General features: G+C 44.3%; 1 protein-coding gene across 1 annotated transcript in view; it reads left to right on the plus strand.

The window, feature by feature from the left end:
• Positions 1 to 629: 629 nt before the first annotated feature.
• The window catches only part of Far2 (fatty acyl-CoA reductase 2), a 77,769-nt gene continuing 54,765 nt past the window's right edge, over positions 630 to 23,633 (plus strand). Inside the window, exon 1 of the mRNA XM_070038193.1 lies at positions 630 to 741. The gene's annotated coding sequence lies outside the window, so the exon portion shown is untranslated. The remainder of the gene's footprint in view (positions 742 to 23,633) is intronic.

Consider the following 23,633-nt stretch of genomic DNA (forward strand, 5'->3'; position numbering starts at 1 on the left):
TGTCCTCAATGCTGCCGATTTATCTGGGAGTTTGCCTTGTCACACCGTCTCGGGAAAGGGCTCTATTTTGGGGGCCTGGCCATCTCTCCAGCCAAGTCTCGGTGACAGCGCCAGGTGTGTCTTTTAGAACGGAACGAGGGCGGCACCGCCTGCCCGCCGTGCCCCGCAGCCGCCACCAGGCCCGCACCGGCCCGGAGCGCGCAGAGCCGCTGGCTGCCTCCGGAACTCGCCCACCTCGGTGTCCACCTCTGGGTGGCTGTCTTTTCAATCCAGTGCTCGCGGATTCTCCCAGGGTGCCTGGCTTTCGCTGGGGATGTGCAATGGAGGAAAAACGAAACAAAGCTGGGGTCCCTCCCGGTCTTTCTTGCTAGGGGGGAGGCTGGGGATGGACCGTCCTCCAAGGGATCAGGGGGCCTCCCTCCTCCCTCCTCTCTGCTCCTCCTTCCTCTCCCCGAGTGACAGCCGCGCGGCCCGCGCCGCGGACGGAGCGAGCGGCGGGACCCTGCGCCTTCCTCCCGCCCCGGGCGGGCGGGCGGGCGGCGGCTGCGGGCGCCCCGCGCGGACGATCGCGGGCGGGCGGCGGCTTCCCCGCCCCACGCCGGGCTGCCAGCTGATATATAGAGTCACTGGGGAACCCCGGAGCAGAGCCGCTTCCCGGTGCCCGGACCTCCTCCCGCACTGGAGGGCGTCGGCGTCGAGTGGAGCGCGAGCTGCCAACCCAGAGCCCCGTGCACGGAGCAGGTACTCCGGGGGGGAAGCGAGGCTGGGGGCCCGGGCGCGGGACTCAGGGGCGAGGCTAGGGGCCAGGGCGCGGCGGGGAGCGAGGCTGGGGGCCGGGGCGCGGGACTCGGGGGCGAGCCTGGGGGCCGGGGCGCGGAGGGGAGGAGCAGCGGATCCCCCGGGTGCGCTGGGCCGGGTGTGGGGAGCAGGCGAGGGAGAGGTTGCTCCGCCACTGCCCGGATCCCGCGCTCGTGTGTCCGTGGCGCTTCGGGGGGTCGGGCGCCACCGGGGCTTGGGGAGCGTGGAGCCCTGGGAGCCGCGGCCCGAGGCTGGCGGTGGGCCTGAGGGTGTCCTGTGCCCCAGGCGGTTCCAGGGTCTGCGCCACGCACCCCATCCCCCGCCGTTCCCGCACCGGCCCGGGGCGCCCACCCGGGTGGAGCAGGAGGCCTGCGCGGGACTGGTTCCTGGTTCCGGGTCCTGGACCCTTCTAGAGCGTCTGGGGAGGGCAAAGGGGCGGTGGGGTGGGGGGACATGGAAGGTTCCTTCTGGAAGGTCTCACACACGCACGCATGCACATGCACATAGGCACATGCACGCACGCACACACCTGTGAGCGAAGATTGTGCCCAAGGCAATTGCCAAGCAATTAAAAACCTTATTCTAGAAACCGGAACAATGTGTCCCAACTGCCAGCCCTTGTCACCATTTACAAGGAGTAAGGTGATGAATATATGACTATACATACATTTGAGTGAGCAGGCCCTGCCCTGAGTTCAAGTCCTGCGACCGGCAAATAATCATAATACTATTATTATTTGTCATCTTGGCCGTCTCTCTTTTCACTTGCCTTCTCTCCTCTCCTCTTCCCTCCCCTCCATCTCTGTCTGTGTCAGTACTGGGGCTTGAACTCATGTTCTCCCTTACCTTTCTCTCAAGGCTGGTGCTCTGCCATTTGAGGCACACCTTCACTTCCAGATTTTTGCTGGCTACTTGGAAATAAGAGTGTCAAATCTGTCTTCTTGGCCTGGCTCTAAACCATGATCCTCAGATCTGAGCTTCCTGGATAGCTAGGATTACAGGTGTGAGCCACCGGCGCTGGCTTGCCTTCCTGTTTCTTTTTTCTTTTTTTTTTTTAATTGTGGAAATACCATACAGAGCAGTTACAATTACATGGCAAGGTAATGAGTACATTTCTTATCAAGCATTGTTGCCTCCTCCTTGTTCTTCCTGTTTCTTGAAGATGCATTTATTGGTAACATTTGGTCTGCTTTAAGAATCTTCTGTTTTCTAGTTAATTTCTTGTGGTCATTAAAACTCACTTCCCAAATAGTGTGGTGCAGTGTCATAGCTAGCATGCCGGTTCCTGCTAATGCTTTCTAGTGTTGTGACTTCTGTTGGGTTCATTTATTTCTTCTTAAAAAATTGTGAGTGTGAGTGTGTGTGTTGTTCTCACAATCTTGACATTTTTGCTCAGTGCTGGTGCTCTACCACTTGAGCCATACCTCCACTTCTGGCTTTTGGCTTGTTCATTGATAATTAGAATCTCATGGACTTTTCTGCCTGGGCTGACTTCAAACCATGATCCTCAGATCTCAGCCTTCTGAGTAGCTCGGATCACAGGCATGAGTCAGGATGAGTTTTCTAGCAGGAACTGGAAATTTCATGTTCGGTGTCCTGAGACAAGTCAGAAAGCTTTTCCTTATCTCATTTTCCCCATTGGCAAAACAAACAGAGCACACAGTATGTTCCATTTTATTTAGTTGTATTATCTCTGAGAAAAAATGTCTACTGTAAAAAATGTCTACTGACCTTGAATGGTTTCATTGTCAAAGGCTTAACCTTTCTATTCCATCTTTCAGAAGTAGGTTGAGGAGAATTGCAGAACCTTTATAAGTTCATAGAACAGAGAAGAGAGAGAGAGAGAGAGAGAGAGAGAGAGAGAGAGAGAGAGAGAGAGAGAGAGAGAGAGAGAGTCAGAAACAGAGTCAGAGTGCGATGCAAGCACTTTCTACCATTTGAGCAATGCTTCCAGCCCAGCTTTTCATAATTAGTTATTTGGGAGATGGAGTCTTTTTTTTTTTTGATCAGTTGTGGGGCTTGGGCACTGTCCCTCAACTCTTCAGGTCAAGACTGGCGCTCTACCACTCGAGCCACAGAGCCACTACCAGTTTTTTCTGTTTATGTGGTGCTGAGGAATTGAACCAAAGGCCTCATGCACTCGAGGCAAAGACTCTACCACAGAGCACCTTCCCAGCCCAAGATGGAGTCTTGAAGACTTTTCTGCTTGGGCTGACCTTGAACCATTATTTGCCAGATCTCACAGGCTTGCAGCTGTGAGCTGCTGAATGTGCCCTGTAACCCTTCTATTGCAGTAGAAGGAAAATCAAACACAAAGTAAAGTAGTAGTCAGTATTTTCAACATTCCTTCAGTATTATTATCTGGACCAGATTGAATTACCTCTTAGGTCTCAAATATGCTTCCTAAATTAAATTAATGTTTTCATCTAATTCATGGATAAATTGAACCATGAGGAAATGAGTCAATGTTTGAAGTTTTTTTTTTTTTTTTGCTTCATCTAATTTTTTAAAAGGTTGTAGGAGCCAGGCTCCCAACCACTCTGGAGGCTAAGATCTGGAGATCTGGGCTATGAGTCAGCCCTGGCAGAAAAATCTGTGAGACTCTTATCTCCAATTATCCAACAAAAAGCCACAAGTGTGACTCAAGTTACAGAGTGTTGGCCTTGAGTGAAAAAGCCAAGCAGGAGTACAAGGCCCTGAGTTCAAGTCTCACTACCAGCCCCAAAAGTAAATTGTATGTTCACAAAGTCTTAATCAAATCATCTTTTGAAATATCCAAGAGATGTCTAATCAATATAAAACCTGCTTCTCCCTTACCAAGCTCCTCTCGGCTCCATAGCTCCGGAGCCCAGTGAAGAAGAGCCTGGAACACTTGGACCATCCCTCCAAGCCCACACCCCATCCTAGACTGCCCTCCTCTGAGGGCAGATAACGCGTTCGGAAGTTTTGAGTGCACAAAGTAAAAAGAACTGGATGAGACTTCCATACTGGGGTCTTGTAACGGGGGTCGAGGGGGATGAAGATGGCTGCCCAGGGCTGGGTGTGGCAGAGGGCCTGAAGTCCAGTCCTGTGGGCAGTGAACTTGAGACTTCATTGGCAAGCCAGAACAGGTAGCTACCAGGTTTTAATTGAGTTATTAATTTTTAATTAGAATGTTAAGTGATTAAGGCATTTATTAATTAGGTATTAATCCTATAATTCAGGTGTTAAGGTATCAAGGGAAGGGGTGGGAAATGCTTTGAACAAGGAAGTGAATAATAGAACAGTCTCTCTGGTGGGGGTCAGACTTTTCTTGCTGAGTTTTGACTTTTTAGGGAATTCTACAAAATTCCATCCAGGTGATCACCCCCCCCCCATAAGAGCAGCTATAAAAGTACTAGCAATATATATATTTTTTAAATCATGTAATGCAGTCATACCTAAAGAAGAAGTAATTCAGGAAGTGGAAGCATGGCTTAAGTGGTAGAGCATCAGCCTTGAGCAAAGAAAAAAAAAAAATGCTAAGGAAGAGCATGAGGCCCTAAGTTCAAAGCCCAGAACCAGCATACACAGGAAAAATGAATCCATAAATAAATAAATAAATTTACATTAAATTAGATTCAAACATAATAGAAAATGCCATGGGGAGGGGATTAAAGCATTTCCCTACTTTTTTGGCCCCTCTCTAAAAGCCAATACTGGAGCTTGAACTGAGACTTTTCCCCTGGGCCACACCTCCACTTGCAGCATTTGCTGATTAGAGATAAGAATTTCCCTTTTCTGCCTAGATTAGCCTTGAATTTCAGTCTTCAGATCTCTCGGCCTTCTGAGTAGCTGGCATTACAGGCAGGAGTCACCATTGCCCATCCTTTCCTTTTTGACAGCATGTTTCAAACAGTGTGTTTGTGGGCCCCTGGTTTCTTGGGCTATTCATCGTTGGCTAAGTGATTAAGAAAAGTTTCTCAGAACATATAATTCTGATAAATACTTGGTTTAACCTAAGCAGGTTTATTGAGGGTGTTGTCGATGCCTTTAATATACTAATTCATATTAAGAATCATTAAAAAGAGAGAGAGAAAGAGGCTGGAATGTGGCTTAGTGGTAGAGTGCTTGCCTAGCATGCATGAAGCCCTGGGTTTGATGCCTCAGTACCACATAAACAGAAAAAGCTGGAAGTGGCCCTGTGGCTCAAATGGTAGAGTACTAGCTTGGAGCAAAAGAAGCTAAAGGACAGTGCCCAGCCCCTGAGTTCAAGCCCCAGGACTGGGGAGAGAAAGAATGAGGGGGGGGCGAGAAAGAGAGAGAAGGGGAGGCATTTTATGTCACTTTTTCAAACTCCTTTGACTTGAGTTTTTTTTTTCTTTTTTTTCTGATATGTAACAGAATCAGCATGTAGCCTCCTCTGGGAAACACTGCCCTATATTAATAGATTAAATTTTAATAGCCCCAGCTCTCTATTAACCATAAGCTTTGTGGGGGATGGGGAAGTACTAAGGCTTCAACTCAGTGTCTGGGTACTGTTCCTTAGCTTTTTTGCACACAACTGGTGCTCTACCACTTTAACCACACATATCTCCACTTTTGGCTTTTTGTGGTTAATTGGAGATAAGAACCTCACAGACTTTTCTACCTGAGCTGGCTTCAAACCTTGACCTTCATATTTCAGCCTCCTGAATAGCATGTACCACCAGCTCCTGGAAATAGTGGGTAATTATGACCTTCAAAACCTAGTAGATATAACTTCTGATCCTGTCAACAAAATGGGTTCCTAATTCCTAATTACCAATCCCAGGTAATACTAATGTCTTTGTTTTTTATTTGATGGATTCATTAATGATTGGATGTGGAGATAGATAACTTATTGTCATTACTCTAACAATACCCTATTTAAAAATAGATGAGTAATATAGCTAGCATAGTATTGCTATATGCAATGTGAATTGAAGATAGTGATTTATATTTAATTTTTGACAATACTGGGATTTGAATTCAAGCCTTTGTGTTTGCTAGGCAAGTGCTCTACTAAGGAACCATGTCTCTCCCTGCCCCCCCCCTTTATTTTTGCTAGTCATTTTCTAGATCTGCTCAGGCATTCACATAGACCATAATCTGCCTAATATGTAGATTCCCAGGAAGCTGAAATGACAGGTATTTGCAAGTGAATCCAGGTATTTATCAGTCATTAAGATCCAATCGTCAGAATGTCATCCTCCCAATTGATTCAGATTATAGACATGAGCTACCAGTGCCTAGCATAGTTGTATTTTCCTTTATCTTCTAAGTAACCCATGTTCTCATAGTGAATTCAGCCTCATTACAATTGTGTTTTGTTTACATGAGCACCTCAGCACACTCTGTTCTACCGATAAGCTCATGATGGCAAAGATAGACATTTGTTCTTTCACCCAAGGAGCTTTGAGAACCTGGAAATCCATTTATGGGCTTTTGCAGAGCAGCAGGGATCTCTGATGGCTTGAACGTGTTCCTTGCTCTCAACCAAAACGAGTAGCACCCTGTGCTTGTCAAGACTATTTTCTTTAGTAAGATTATAAGATTGCCTGCCTCTTCTTTTTCTCATACTATTTTGGGCTGGTGCTGCTAACTCAGTGTTTATGCAAATACTGTTGGGTGCAGGACTGGATTTAGGTAAATACAGGTCTCTGCTTTTTTTTTTTTTTTTTAGAACAGACTAGGTCTCCACTTTGTGTGTGTGTGTGTGTGTGTGTGTGTGTGTGTGTGTGTGTGTCGGTCATGGGGCTTGAATTCTGGGCCTGTGTGGACTTTCCTGCCTGGGCTGATTTGAACTGTAATCCTCAGATCTCAGCCTCCTAAGTAGCTAGTATTACAGGCATGAGCCACCAGCGCCTGGCATTCCACTTTTTTTTAGAAAAGATTTTGAGTCTTTTTAGAATTAGTCTTCCCTGAACTCTGAGATTTACTCAGTGTTGGCATATACCACACCATCTCTGTGTGTGTGTGTGTGTGTGTGTGTGTGTGTGTGTGTGTGTGTGCATGTCAGGACTTGAGCCAAGGGGGGCCTTGTACTCTCACTTGGTTTTATCACTCTAGGCTGGTCCTCTGCCACTTGAATCATACCTCCACTTTCAATTTTTTGCTGGTTTATTGGAGGTTAGAATCTCTTGGCCTTTTCTGCCTTGGCTGGCTTTGAACTATGGTCTTCAGAACTCAGCCTTCTGAGTAATTAGGATGACAGGTGTGAGCCACCCTCACATGGCCATTTTTGGTATTTCCACCATTTTAATTCAGTGTGCTAAAGAGGCACGTATTTCAGTAGTGAACTAAGAAGAAATGAAACAAGAAGTGCCTTTAGAAACCTGGTTTCTGGGCTAGGCTTGCTATTTCTTAGCAAGATGCTAAAATGTTCTGTATCTGATTCTTTCATCTGTAATGTGCCATGAAACACAGATTAAACAGTGCCCCTGCCATCTTGGTCTGTAGGACTGGGTGTTAGTTTCGTAGGGCTGAGTCAAATCAGTCCTGCTCCCGCTTTGTTCCAGGGTCGTCACATCCAGAGGACAATGAAGGGCGTCACAATGCCCTGGAAGTGCATCCCTTACTTCTGGCACTCTGCCGTTTGTTCAGAATATTTTGCACCAAATTTAATCATGAATTTCCCTTCTCCTTCTTTGACTTGAGCAATCCTGAGGCCTTGGTTAGACAACTAGTCCTTCAAAGACAAATGGTGTTCCTGTTCATCATTGGTTGAACTCAGGGCCTGAGCACTGTTCTTGAACATCTCCCCCTCCCCCCACCCCAAGATAGTGCTCTACCACTGGAACCACAGCTCCACTTCTGGCTTTTTCTGAGTAGTTTGTTGGAGATAAGAGTCTCAAGGACTTCCCTGCCTGAGCTGACTTTGAATGGAGATCCTCAGATCTCAACCTTCTGAGTAGCTAGGATTACAGGTGTGAGCATGAGCACCAGCTGACATGATTTCTTTTTGGGTGCATGTATGAAGCTATTCGATCACGGAGCTCTTCTAAGTTTGATGGTGGTCTCAGACTCAAGCTCCTGGTGATCTGTTTCCTCTAGCAAGGGTGGCTTTGGCAACGTGTGCACACACAGGAAGGAAGGAAATACTCCAACGGTCAACTGTTGGATAAGAAGTCAGGGCTGATGAAAATCACCCTTATTGCTTAGTGAATGTTTTTACAAGTGCATAGCTCTGTTCAAAAGCAATAATCATATCACTTGTGGAGCTCACACATTACACACAGGTGGCATCTGAGACCCAGGAAGCTGAGGACATAGCTGGGAGGCGGATATAAAGGATCAAATGTGATCACTGTCAAAGCATGACTTCAGTGAAGAGAAAATTCCAGTGCAAGACTCTACTCTAGAAGTGGACCAAAGTATTTTTAGAGCCAGACACAAGTCGCTCACACCTGTAATCTGAGCTACTAAGGAGACTGGGATCTGAGGATCATGGTTTGAAGCCAGCCTGAGCAGGAAAGACCACTGTATCTCCAATTAACCAGCAAAAAGCTGGATGTGGAGCTGTGGCTGAAGTGGTAGAGAACCAGCCTTGAGTGGAAAGGGGGAGTGAGAGCATCAGGTTCTGAGTTCAAGGCCCACAAATACCTTTAGTATTAAAATATTCCCATTTGGGGCCAGAGGCATGGTTCAAGTGGTAGAACAACTGCCTACCCCTTAACTGAGTTCAAACCCCATTATGAGCAAAATAAAACACAAACAATTCCAATTACTTTTTTTTTTTTTTTTTTTTTTGGTTGTAGGGCTTGAAGGGCCTGGGCGCTGTCCCTCAGCTCTTCAGCTCAAGGCTAGCGCTCTACTACTGGAGCCACAGTGCCACTTCCTGTTCTGGTGGTTAATTGGAGATAAGAGTCTCACAAATTTTCTTGCCTGGGCTGGCTCTGAACAGCCATCCTCATATCTCAGCCTCCTGAGTAGCTAGGATTAGAGATGTGAGCCATCAGCACCCGGCAAAACAATTCCCATGTTCTTTGGATAGATTACATGCCTGTTTGAAAATCAGCATCCTTTTTGCCTGACCAGAAAACATCAATGATTTGATGTTTATATTGTGTGTGTGTGTGTGTGTGTGTGTGTGTGTGTGTGTGTGTGTGTGTGTGTGTGTGTGTTCTGGTCCCAGGGCTTGAACTCAGGACCTGGGCACTGTTCCTGAGCTGTGTTGCTCAAGGCTAGGGCTTTACCACTTGAGCCACAGCTCCAGTTCCAGCTTTTTAGTGTTTAATTGGAGATGAGTCTCACAGACTTTCCTCCCTAGACTGGCTTGGACAGAAAGCTGCAATCCTCAGACCTTGGCCTCCTATAGTAGTTAAGATTATACAGGTATGATGCAACAGCATCTCTTCATTTAAAAATGAACAGCTTTCTCAGAAGCTAAATCACTGTATGGTTTTACTCTTAAGAGCTGGTTTGGAAGATAGTTACCCCAATAGATAAATATCTGGTGCCTCAGGACAAAATTAGGCATGAATTAGAACCCCCTTGCAAAGCCAATGTTTTGAGTGTCCAAGTCCTAATGGTTGCCATAGAAACAGGGCAGCAAACAGAGTTAGCAGGTGTACGTGCTGGACGTTGTTATATAGGAAAATCGGTACAAAAACGGATACCTGGTAGACAGCTTTTCCTAGAACCTCGGGCAGTTTCTTTCACCATTTTTACTCAATTTCCTCCTCTGTGGTTTCAAACAAGTACCCAACAAGCTCCTTCTCAGACCTTTGGAAGGAAAGTACTAATTAATTTCCATTAAATGCCTCTGTGTGTGTGTGTGTGTGTGTGTGTGTGTGTGTGTGTGTGTGTGTGTGTGTGTGTGTGTGTGCAAGAGAGAGAGAGAGGAGAGAAGAGAGAGGAGAGAAAGAAAGTACTGGAACTTTAACTCAGAGACTGGACACTGTCCCTGAGCTTTCTTTTTCTTTTTCTTTTTTCTTTTTTTGCTAGTCTTGGGGGTTGGGCTTGAATTCAGGGCCTAAGCACTGTCCCTCAGCTCTTTTGTTCAAAGCTAGCACTCTACCACTTTGAGCCACAGCGCCTCTTCTAGTTTTCTGGTGGTTAGTTGGAGATAGGAGTCTCATGGACTTTCCTGCCTGAGCTGGCTTTGAACCATGATCCTTGGATCTCAGCCTTCTGAGTCACTGTGTTTACAGATCTGAGCCTCCAGCTTCCAGCCTCCCCTGAGCTTTTTTGCTCATGGCCAGTGCTCTACCACTTGAACCACATCTCCACTTTGGACTTTTGGCTGGTCAATAGGAAGACTTTTTGCCCAGGCTGGCTTTGATCTTCACATCTCAGTCTTTGGAGTAACTAGGATTCCAAGTGTGAGCCACCAGCACTTGACCTGAAAAGAATAAACTATGAGACCTAGAACAACTCTGCCAGGTAGGCTGAAGATCAGCTGACCACTTTGTGTTGTTAAAGCAGCCTCTGCTTTTTCCCTGAAGGAAATTCATTCTGCCGTCTCCTGCTCCCTCCCTTCTAGAGAATTCCTTGAGGTTTAGCAAGAATCTGGCTTACACAGATCCACTGCTTTCCAACTTCTGAGAGTACTTGAGAGTCCACGCAGTGCCCCAGGCATGCAGGGCGGGCTCTCTTTGATGGTGCTGTCCTGTGGGCATCTGACCTTCCCAGTTTAGGAACCTCTGCCAAGGCCAGTTCTCATGAAGCAGCACTGACTTCCCACTGCCACTCCCCAAATCATGAAGTATGACACTTCATAAGGGCATGGTGACGTGTGTGTGTGTGTGTGTGTGTGTGTGTGTGTGTGTGTGTGTGTGTGTGTGTGTCAGGGCTGGAGCTTTAAACTTAAGGACTTCACTTTTGCTTGTCTTTGTCACTCAAAGCCAGTGCTCTACCACTTGAGCCACAACTCCACTTCCACCTTTTTGCTGGCTAGTTGTTAGAGATGAGTCTCATCGACTTTCCTGCCCCGACTAATTTTGAAATGGAATCCTCAGATCTCAACCTCCTGGAGTGGCTGGGATTCCAGACATGAGCACCAGCACTAGCTTACTCATTGCTTTTTTCCTGTTTGTATTTTGTTTCATTAACAAACCAATGATCTTCTCACATTCTGATTTTTATAACTTTCTATTCTTCTTGTTCCTATGTGAGCATGTCCATCCTGCTGTCTATAATTAGCTATCTTATGGAGGGCAGATCAGGTCATTTGTGGGTTCACAGGACTGTCTACAGTGCAATCACAGTTCATGAATTGTCCTGACACTTCATGTGGTGAGTTACTTAGTGACTTTCTTGGGTGGTGATGCATGGTGACTCACTGAACAAGGAAGTTCGCTTTTGATGAATGCATGACCCTAGCTTGCTGCTTGAACCAACACAGTGGATGATATTTGATGCCTTTTTAGTAAACTTCATAGATGAAACAAGAACTTCCAAAGATGGCAGCCGTAGTTATAACAGGAAAGTACCCCCATAATTAGTGACTAGTTATGAGATTGTGTGGTGTGTGGTGTGTGCACGTGCGTGTACGCTCACTTGCACGTGTGCTTGCTCGTGTACTTCCTGGCACAGGCTTGAACTCAGACCCTCATTGCTTTCCTTCAGCTTTTTTTCCCTCAGGGCTGGTGATCTACTGCTTGAGCCACAGATTCACTTCTGGTTTTGTGCTGGTTGGTTAGAGATAAGAGTTCACAGACTTTCTTGCCATTCTGGCTGCAAACTGGAATCTTCACAGCTCAGCCTTCTGAGTAACTAGGACTACAGGTGTGAGCATCATTACCTGGCTAATAATGAGATTCTTAAAGAGATTACAAGTGCATCACAAGTAAAAAGTGTAGAGGAAACAAATGTGCATGTAGTCATAGATGAAATACAAGATGGTTCAAAAGGAAGGAGGGAGAGGGAAGGAAGGAAGGAAGGAAGGAAGGAAGGAAGGAAGGAAGGAAGGAAGGAAGGGAGGGAAGGAGGGAGGGAGGGAGGGAGGGAGGGACGGGGAAGACCTTCCTGCTCTGTTTATCCTGAGACCATCGGGGAGTTACTGAACTTTATGCTTGCTACATAAAAGGAAAGAAGACAATTAGGTGAACCACTTGTTGACAAAAGTTGCAGATATTTATGATACTGTGTGTGGACCTGGGCAATTTTCACTGTGACAATTGGCATTTTGGCATTTTTGGCATTTTGGCATTTTGGATCACTTCACTTCTGGGTTCAGAGAGAGAAAGAGATGACTTTACCAAATTATGATTCGGAGCCAGGCACCGGTGACTCACACCTGCAATCCTAGCTACTCAGGAGGCTGAGCTCTGAGGATCACAGTTTGAAGCCAGCCCAGGCAGACAAATCTGAGAGACTTTTATCTCCATTTAACTGGCGAAATACTTGAAGTGGAGTGTGGTTCAGGTGGTAGAGTGCCAGCTTTGAGTGAAAAAGGCAAGGAAGAGTTGTAAGATCCTAAATTCAAGTCCCAATACACATTCTCTCTCTCTCTCTCTCTCTCTCTCTCTCTCTCTCTCTCTCTCTCTCTCTCTCTCTCTCTCTCTCTCTCTCTCACACACACACACACACACACACACACACACAGCATGTTCCATGTCTATATGTTTTGAGCCCTCATTTGTAAAGAACCAGTTCTGGAAGAATCAAAGGCTCTCACATGAAAGAGCTCAATCACTGTTTTAGGATTTGGTCAGAAAGTATTTGGAGAGAGACAGAACACCTGATATGTGACCCCTTCTGGAACACAGTGAAATTGAACCAGACTTCTTTATCTTCTGATAGAATCTTCAGGCCCCAGGAAACCTTCTTGTTAGAGAGATTTTATCTGATCATTTTTCCTTTCTTCAAATCGTGTATTTTCCTAAGATTGCCTGTATTATTCTATTAGCCCATTCATCCATTTATTTGTCCATCCACACATTCAGTCATGCAGCTGTGCATGCATCCACCAATCCATGAATCCATCCATGCAACTATGAATCTGCCCATCATTCATTAGTACATTTTTGTCCATGTGTCCACACATGCGTACATGAATCTATGCATCTATGTGTCTATCCATCCACGCATCATCCATCCATGGGTCGACCCATGCATTCAGCCATGCATCCTCAATCCATGCATTCAGCCATCATCCATACATCTGTGCAAACATCTACATGTTCATGCATGCATGCACATGTGTCCATGCATTCATTTATGCATCTATTATCCCTATATGAATGCATGTGTGGAGGCATGTATAATCCACACATGCATGCATATATATGGGCATCTATGAAATCTATGCAGCAACTCACAGATGCAACCATGCATCTATGCATGCATCCAGCTAGCCTGCAGTCATTTATCCATGCATTCATTCATTAATCTATTAATCCATTCATGCACCCATGTATAGATCTGTGCATTCACAAATTCATCCATGAATCCATGTATCATCCATTCATGGATCCATGCATTCATACATCTATCATTCCTCCATAAATGCATAGGTGCATGATACATCAATACATCTATGTACACATACACATGAAAGAATACATGTAGCATGCATAAATCAATGCACAAATGCAACCACGTATCTCTGTGTGCATCCACCCACCCATGCAGAGATTAATCCATGTGTCCATGCATTGATCTGTGCATCCATTCATATATTGACCATCTATGCATCCTTGCATTGATCTATACAACCATAAATCCATTCATGCATCCATCCATTCGTAAATCCATGCATTCATATATACATATATCATCCCTCCATGGATGTATGAATGGATCAAATATCCATCCATACATAGACAGTTGTGAATCTATGTTTCATCTATTTGTACACACATAGAAATATACAGGCATCTATACAGCAGTGTGCAAATGTTTATGTATGTCCATCCACAAGGCATCCACTCTGCAGCCATTTATCATCCATGCATGCACCTGCACATCAAACCATGTATCTATCATTCATCCATCCATGCATACATATACACATATATGCATATGTGAATTTGTGCATGCATCCACTCATATATTCATACATCTACCCTCCATCCATAAGTGCATATACCCATGCTTCATGCATATAAGCATACAGGCACTCATACAACAATGCAAATGCATTCATATATGCATCCATCTACCATGCAGTCACTTACCCAGGCATCCATACATCCATCTACTCACCCATGCACCATTCATTTGTCCACTTAGGCATCATTCATTCATTCATGTATGCATCCATTTGTCCATGCATTAATCTCTGCATACATCCATTCATGCATCCATGCATGTATACATACATATACCCAGGCACCATACAACCATGCATTATTCATTCATCCATTCATTTATCCATGCTTTCGCTTATCCATGCAGCTATCCGTTCATGTATCCATCCATTCATCCATGCATCTGTGTATCCATCTGTGAGCTCACTTATTATCCATCCATGCATCCATCCATTCATCTGTGCATTCATGTACGCACGCATCCATCATCCAGTTTTTAACTTCTCCATCAACTGTAAAGCCACCAATGATCTCCATTTAAACCCACAAAATACAAAGAGTTGTAGTTCTCTGAATTTCCTGAGAAGGCATTTGTTTCTCCCATTTACTAGTTACTCTGTGTAAAGGGAGAGAATCAGCTTGTGGCACATCTTCCCTCAACATTTTTGGTAAAAAAGAAGAAAGCTTTTTTCCCTACCTTTTGCATGCCTTGATGTATTTACATACTTAAAAGCTACTGTGTATGATTTCATTACCCTTAGCCTTCATTGGCTGTTATATAATTGTCAGAAAAATACATAATTGTATGTTTAGTATGTTACTCAGTAACCAACATTCCCCTTAACATTATGCTTTTGAATTTTCAAATATCTCATGTTAAAAATTGGGACTTGCCAGGTGTGGATGGCTCACATCTGTAATCTCAGCTACTCAGAAGGCTGAGATCTGAGGATTATGGTTCAAAGCCAGCTTGGGCAGACATATCTGATATTCTATCTTCAATTAGACAGGAAAAAAGAAGTGGAGATATATCTCAAGTTGAAGAGATTTAGCCAAGCAAGACTAAGAGGTCCTGAGTTTAAGCTTAGTACTCTAGTACTGGCACACACACACACACACACACACACACACGTAAAATGGGAGCCTTTCTAGATTAGTTCTCATGAAGTTCATATACAAAATGCCCACTAAAGATTGAATTCTCTATAGCTGCCAGTAATCAAATTTGATTTAAAATGCACTGATAGTGCTTCAGAATATTACACTTTTTTTTGTTTGTGCCAGTCCTGGGGCTTGAACTCAGGGCCTGGGACTGTCTCTGAGGTTTTTTTTGCTCAAGACTAGCACTCTACTACTTGAGCTCCACTGGCTCTGTTGGTAGTTAATTGGAGAGTCTCATGGGCTTTTCTGCCTAGGCTGGCTCTGAACCACTATCCTCAGATCTCAGCCTCCTAAGTAAGAAGGATTACATTACATTCTGAGCCACCAGTACCTGGCTCAGAATATAACACATTTTTGTATTTTTTTATAAACTAAAACAGAACATTCTCCAGTCAGCATTTTACCTTGGTTGGCAATATATTCAAATTTAATTCTTATCATTTGTATATCAAGCTCAAAGATTTAGTTTTCTTTTTCACTTATGCCTTAATCAACTAAATTTAGTTGAAAATTATAGTTACTGAAAGATTCAGATTTCCAGAGTCTATGTTATCTTCTTATTTCATGAGGAAACACCTTTAAAATTCCCTTGATAACCCCAGCTTCACATAATAACACAGACTGTGAGCTTGATTCATTTGGTTGAATGCCAGTGTGAATTACTACATGCCACTGAATTAACTATGTTTTTAAATGCTTTATTTCATGATCTAAGACTTTCAAAACAAAGGTCAAAAGTCTCAGAGAGGCTGATCTTCCTCCTCCATAAAGAACCTTATGTAACTCCGCTGGGATCCTTGTCTATCTAGGCCACAGAAATCAATTTGAATCTGCAGTTCTGGTGTGAGATTAGGTCACACTTTCAATAAACTTCAGGCAAGTTAAATGATCTCAGGATACTCTGTATGTGTGTGCACACACAAGCATGCCTTTGCATGCCAGTGCTAGGACTTGAACTCAGTGCCTTGAGCTTTCCCTTTACTTTTTCTCTCAAGCTGGTGCTCTGTCACTTGAACACATAGCTCCATGTCCAGCTTTTATGGTGCCTAATTGAAGAGTCTCACAGACTTCCCCGCCTGATCAGTTCTGGAACCACAATCCTCCTATCTCAGCCTTGTGCGTAACTAGGATTACAGATGCGAGCCATCAGAGCTCATCAGAGCTCAGCCAAGTGTACATGTCTGATGCTATGAGTTAAAATGAATGGTGTACCAGACCACACGTGGCTAGGCTGTCATCCTGAAAGCAGTTCACTGATGAGCCAGGAACACTGATTCATCTACTTGTGCCAAACAACACATGCAACAAACACGGAAAAACTGGATGCTAAGGACTCAGTGACTGTTGCCATTGAAGTGCTAAGTGGCTAGGTTTACAGTTTGTATGAGAACTGTAATTGAAACTTGATATTGGTTCATTTACAAGTTCAGCCAAAACATTATCTTACCAGGTCATCACATTCACCTGGTGTTTGAAAGTGGCTTTGTTTTAGGCTTAAGGGAGAATTAACTTGAACTGAAGTGAAGAGATTTCATCCTTTGAGTCTCAGACACTCCCCGCTCTTTCTGTGTACTCCACAGAACTAGCTTGCTAACAGAGCTTTCCAAGGCTTCCACTGAATTCACACTTCTCATGAAACAACTACTCCTTTAAAGTACATAGTGGACTGAGGGTTTCACAGAAAGTCAGTTGCTTGACTACTTATATATCTAAGCAGATGGATTTCCTGTGGCTTCCAGATAGCAGTGAAGGAACCATGGCCACGGGAGTAGCTTTTGTGAGAAATAACATTTTTTTCATTCTTAATCACACGAAAACAAGAAATGAATCAACACAAATAATTTCCTTCACCATTTTGTTACTGGATCTCCAGAAACTAAATACATTAAATTTTTTTTGATTGTGCATATTTGAATACTCCCAGTTTAAAATTTTAAAAAAGAGCTATCAATGGAGCTGGGGTGAGAATTGAGTGATAGAGCACTTGCTTAAATTGTAGGAAGCCATGGGTTTGATCCCCATCCTGGGTGTGGATGGGGGGGTGGGGAGAAAGAAAAAGATAACACAAAGAAACAGAGAGAGAGAGAGAGAGAGAGAGAGAGAGAGAGAGAGAGAGAGAGAGAGAAGAAAGAAGTGCCAGGAATAGGAGGGAAGGAAGGGTAGGAAAGTGGACGAGAAGGAAGGAGAGTGGGAAGAAAGGAGGGATGGAGGAAAGAAGAGAGGGAGGAAAGGAGGGAGGGAGAAAAAGAAGAAGGGAGGAAGAAAGGGTGCTGGGAAGGAAGGAAGGAAGGATTAGATGTAGGAAAACCCTACAAAGTTTTAGAGTACTGAAAAATGGTTGACATTTGTTAAGCAACTTCTGTTTTTGTTTTTGTTTTTGGATCCGGTCGTGGGGCCTGAACTCTGGGCCTGGGCGCTGTCCTTCAGCTCTTCAGCTCAAGGCTAGCGCTCTACCACTTGAGCCACAGTGCCACTTTTGGCTTTTTTCTTTTTGCTTATGTGGTGCTGAGGAATTGAACCCAGGGCCTCATGCATACAAGGCAAGCACTCTACCACTGAGCCACCTTTCCAGCCCCTAAGCAACTTCTGTATACTGTATACTGTATACTGGATACTGTGAAGGATGCTTTATGTATACTATCTCCTTTAAGTGTCTCTACATGAGCGATGACTTTGCCAGTCACAGTTAGTCATTGATGGAGCCAGCACAGGACTCTATTTGTGGATAACTCCATAATCTCAGAGTTCTTTCAACGACATCTGTTACATTCTCAGATTTCTAGTTTGGAAAATAATACTTGCGGTATGTTTCCCTGATATCTATAAGGTTTCAGGAAAGATTGTATTTAGCTGAGCACTGGTAGTTCACACCTTTAATCCACACTACCCAGGAGGCTAAGTAAGATCTGAGGATCCAGGTTCAGACCAACCCAAGCAGGAAAGTCTGTGAGACTACTAATTAACTATTAAAAAGCCAGAAGTAGAGCTGTGTTTAAAGTGGTAGAGCTCCCCCAGCCCTGAGTGCGACAGGACTTAAGCCCTGACTTCAAGCCCTAATACTACACACACACACACACACACACACACACACACACACACACACACACACACACACACACACACACACACACACACACACACACACACACACACACACACACAGAGCTCTTATTCACATAATGGAGCTCACCTTTTGAATAAGTATAGACATACTAGTTGATGCTAGTAGGTCATTTAGAAATGTGAGTGTGTGTGTGTGTGTGTGTGTGTGTGTGTGTGTGTATGCTAATCTTAATGTTCTACCACTTGAACCATAGCTCCACTTCCTGGTTTTTAGTAGTTAATTGCAGACAAAAGTTTCACAGACTTTCCTGCCTGAACTGGCTTAGAACCACAATCCTTAGATCTCAGTTTCCTGAGTGGATAGGCTGACAGATGTGAACCACCAGCACTTGGCCTACATTTTTTTAAAGAAAAATTTTAGGTTCATATCAAAACAGGAACCCAAGTTCCAGAAAATTCCCAAACCTACCTTGTCCCACACCATGCAAAACATGCTTTTGTCAGTGTCCAGCATCAGAGTGACCCATTTGTTACATTGATGAACCCCAGGTTCATAGCTCACATTAGGGATCAGAGTTGGTTTTGTACCTCTTATCAGTTATTACAGATACATTATATCTATTATCATTCTGATGTTATTCAGAATCATTTTCACTACCCTAAAATCCTGGGCGTTCCACCTAAAATCCTGGTTATCCCCATTTTGATCCAAGCAACACTTGGATCAGTCCCAATTGCTTAGATCCAAGCCCAGCATCGCTCTTTGACTTCCTTTTCTTTTTCTGGTGTCCCCAGTGTGAAATCATATGCCATGGAGCCTTTTCAGACTGACCCTGTCACATGTGCCTAACATGTGTTTTCCTGATTTGAGAGTTCTTTCCTTTTTGAGAGTTATATGATATTCTGTTGTCTAGATATACCACAATTTACTTATCCACTCGATGACTAAAGAAACATTGTGATTGATTTCAAGTTTGGGCAACTGTGAACAAAAGTGTTATCGACATTTATGTGCATGACTTTTTACTTTGGGCATGGATGTAAGTTTTCAGCTCCTTTGAGTAAATACTAAGAAGTTTGAGGGTTTACTCATATAGTAAGAGTGTGTTTCACTTGATGAGCAACCCACTAATGATGTTGTACTACTTCATATTCCCTTAGCAAGCGATGAGGGTTCCTGTTGCTCCACATCCTCCTCCACATTCAGTGGAGTCTGTGTGCTGGATCTAAGACATTTTAGTGGGTGTAAAGTGAGGACTCTAAAACACAGTGTACAGCCAGGCCCCTGGTGGCTCATGCCTGTAATCCTAGCCACTCCGGAGGCTCAGATCTTTCTTTCTTTTTTTTTTTTTTTTTTGGGTCCAGTACTCTGGGGCCTGAACTCTGGGCCTGGGCACTGTCCCTCAGTTCTTCAGCTCAAGGCTAGCACTCTACCACTTGAGCCACACAGCCATTTCCGGCTTTTTTCTTTTTGCTTGTGAGGTACTGAGGAATCGAACCCAGGGCCTCAGGCATGCAAGGCAAGCGCTCTACCACTGAGCTACCTTCCCAGCCCACCGAAGATCTTTCTATCATGGTTCAAAGCCAGCTCAAGCAAACAAATCTAAGCCAGCCTAGAGCAAAAAGCTAAGGGAGTGAGAGAGGCCCTGAGTTCAAGCCCTGGCATGCACACACACACACACACACACACACACACATACATAGAAGGAAAACAATGAAAGTTTCTGCTATCAGTCTATCACAAGGGTTATCTAATTACAGAAACTCATCTTCAACATCTCAGGTTCTGAAATTTAATCATGGAGTTTTGTTTTGTTCGGTGCCTGTTCTGGGACTTGAACCCAGGGCCTGGACGTTCTGCTTTAGGTTTGCTGCTCAAGGATGGTGCTCTACTACTTGAGCCATACCTCCACTTCTCTGAAATGCAGTCTTGGTATTGCCTTAACATAGATGAGATTCGGTGGGATAGAGTTCCCATATACAGACTTAAGAAAGTGGGTTTGAAAACTAGAATTTACTTTAAGTTTCTTATAGATGCAGATTTTACCATAGGTACCAAAATGGTTATTTTTACCTTCTAAGGGACCTTCTGTTTAATACCATGTTCACTTGATATTGTGGTCATTCTGGAACAGACCACTGTCCCTAAACTGATGTGGATTTTCACAGGTGACTCCATCACACATCTAGAATGTTCAGGACTGATGCCCCCCACCTTGAAGTTTCCTGGGAGAGCAGACAAGGCCTCTTCAGCTTACCTGAGAATGGTGTGAAAGAGAAGGAATCTGATCACACATTTTAACTTTTCTTTTTCCTGGTACTGGGGCTTGAACTCACCTTCATTTCTGGCTTTTTGCTGGTTAACTGGGGATACGAGTCTCTGATTTGTCTGTCCAAGGTCATATTGAACCTTGGTCCTCAGAGCTCAGCCTTCTGAGTAGCTAGGATAACAGGTATGAGTCACTGGCACCTGGCTAAATATTTAATTTTAAACTGCTTGTAAGTGGATGAACAGTGTAGGTTCTGTGGCTTTTACAGTCTAGGTGAGAGATCCATGACTCTGAATAGACTCCTAATGACCTGCGGGGGAATGCTGAGCCCCAGAGCTAGAGAGAAGACACATGAAGCAGCATTCTCCTTGATCTCAAATGTACGCCAGACTGAAAATACTAAATGGAAAATTCCAGAATGAGCAATTCTTTTGTGTGTGGGGGGGGGGGGTAGGGAGAGGGAGAGAGAGAGAGAGAGAGAGAGAGAGAGAGAGAGAGAGAGAGAGAGAGAGAGAGAGAGAGGAGAGAGAGAGGTTGGTTGTGTGTGTACTGGGTCCTGAACTCAAGGCCTCTCACTGTCTCTTAGCTTTTTCACTCTCCTACTTGGACGGTACCTCCACTTCCGACATTTTGCTGGTTGATTGGAAATGAGAGTCTTTCAGAGTTATCTGCCCAGGCTGGGAACTGGGAACCTCAACTCTCAGCCTCCTGAGTAGCTAAGATTTTAATTGTGAGCCACTGGTGCCCAGCTATCGATTCTTTTGTCAGGGTTACATCCAAATACTATCTGTGAAAGAATGGTGCCCTCTGCGCTATGCTTCTGCCTGCAGCTGCAGCGCAGGCTCTGTGGGCAGAGTCCTTCCCGCCCCACCTCTCATGCCACCAGAAGCACTTGAGTTTGTTAGGTATCTCCCTTTCCCTCTCCTGCACCTGAGCATCCCATTAGTCTAGTTGTCAAACATTGACCTGAGCTCCAGGTATGAGGCAGATGGTAGAGCTACGGAGATAAATCACATCTCTATTATCAAAGAACTAAAAGTCTGAAGGGGTGCACAGATTTGGAAAGTCTTGCAGTATCTACGATAAATGAATGCCACACTGTAAGGTAAAGGCCATTTACCTGCTCTTTACCATCTGGTAAAACTGTTAAGAAAGCCAAAGATAATAGGTCTGACCCAAGAACACACCCGCATTGGGAAAAATGGTAGAAGTTGAAAATGATTTGAAATGCACACACAGAATAATAGCTTAAATAGACTATTTGGAAGCCATGATTAGGAATTCGTATTTTAGCCAGAATCACTGAATTCACCAAGTATAAGAATTAGAAGCTGGGTGCTGGTGACTCATGCCTGTAATCCTAGCTATTCGGCAGGCTGAGATCTGAGAATCACAGTTCAAAGCCAGCCCAGATAGGAAAGCCCATGAGACTCTTTATCTCTCCAATTAACCATCAAAAAAAATCCAGAAGTGGAGCTGTGGCTCAGAGTGGGCATGGTAATGAATGCATTTTGAAAAAGATCTCATAGGAAACAATATGGCAGAAGAATAAATACGATTCACATAAAAGATGGCAGGCCAGTACAGAAGGCCTTGGGAAAGCCAAGCATGATTATACACAAAACCGTTGATGGAAGGAAGAAGCCAAAATCTCTGAGATGCGCACAGATTAAATTCATGTGAGGAATGAATGTGGTAAAATAATATCCATGTTTGTGGCTCCAACAACAGATGGGTATGTGCCTAAAAGTTTCTTGTTAGGGGAAACATTAAGCAAGGTTGGAGATTAATTCACTTGTTATATTCTATGATTGTGGTGCACGGAGCCACTAAATATAAATATGAATATAAATCTCAAGCTCCAGAAAAAAGTCTAGGCTATGGATAATAGAATGGATTAAGAGTCATCAGTGACTCATGAATGATAAAGTTCTGTGTATGAATGAAACCATCAGTGAATACATTAAAATGAAAACCAAGAATGGCCTATGGTGGCCCTGAAGAAGAGTATTTCCTTTTTAAGGGACAAAACAGGAGCCCTCTTGGCCTTACAGTGCCTTTGTGTGATCTATAGAATGCCTTTATTAGGTAGGCTGCAAAGGCAGTTAGTTTTGGTCAGTTAATGACATCTACAGGGTGATGGACACACCATGTGACCCAACAGTATTGTCAACTAGTAAAAAAAAAAATCAACTAGGAAAGAGACTTAGAAGGAACCCCAAGCAGATGAGAAGAAACCAAGTAGTATTACATAAATATGAAAAATAGAGTTTCAAGTTAAAATGGTCAGTGCTGCAGCTTGTGATTCAAAAGTCAAATGAGGAATCGAACCCAGGTCCTCAGGCATGCAAGGCAAGCACTCTACCACTGAGCCACCTTCCCAGCCCTCAAAAGTCAAATGAACTGATTGGAAAAGATTTGCTAATCTAGGGGCTGAGAAGGTGGCTCAGTGGTAGAATGCTTGCCTGGCATGCATGAGGCCCTGGGTTCGATTCCTCAGCACCACATAAGCAAAAAGAAAAAAGCCGGAAGTGGCGCTGTGGCTCAAGGGGTAGAGCACTAGCCTTGAGCTGAAGAGCTGAAGGACAGTGCCCAGGCCCAGAGTTCAGACCCTATGACCAGACCCAAAAAAAGAAGACAAAAAATATTTGCTAATCTAAAACTCGAATGCTTGCTCTCTCCTGCCTCTTTGTTTGTTTGTCAATCGCTGGGCTTGAACTCAGGAACTGGGTGCATTCCTGAGCTTTTTTTTTTTGTTCAAGGCTAGTGCTCTATCTTTGAGCCACAACGCCATTTCTGGTTTTCTGGTGGTTAATTGAAGATAAGAGTCTCATGAACTTTCCTTCCCAGGATGGTTTTGAACCATAGTCCTAGGGTCTCAGACTCCTGAGTTGCTAGGATTATAGGCAGTGTGAGCCACTGGTTCCTGGCTCCTCTCCAGCTTCTTGAAGATGCTTTGATCCTCACTACTGTCCAGCTCTCAACCTTCTACCATGTGAACACCCAGCACTATCTGTTCCTGTATTTCTATTTCCTTATGCTTAATGGCTTTCTAAGTTCTTCTTTTAGATTTTTTTTTTGGAGGTCCGGTCACGGGCCTGAACTCTGGGCCTGGGCACTGTCCCTCAGCTCTTCAGCTCAAGGCTAGCACTCTACCACTTGAGCCACAGCGCCACTTCCGGCTTTTTTCTTTCTGCTTATGTGGTGCTGAGGAATCGAACCCAGGGCCTCTGGCATGCAAGGCAAGTGCTCTACCACTGAGCCACCTTCCCAGCCCTTCTTTTAGATCTTGACAGGTTTCCTCCCATCATATCCCAATCTGTTCATAGCCACAACTATCTCTTATATTTGACACTATAATATGCCTTTAGGGAGATTATAATAAACT

This window comes from Dipodomys merriami, unplaced genomic scaffold, assembly GCF_024711535.1.
Source record: "Dipodomys merriami isolate MVZ:Mamm:240054 unplaced genomic scaffold, mDipMer1.0.p SCAF_10, whole genome shotgun sequence".
NCBI classification, from domain to species: domain Eukaryota; kingdom Metazoa; phylum Chordata; class Mammalia; order Rodentia; family Heteromyidae; genus Dipodomys; species Dipodomys merriami.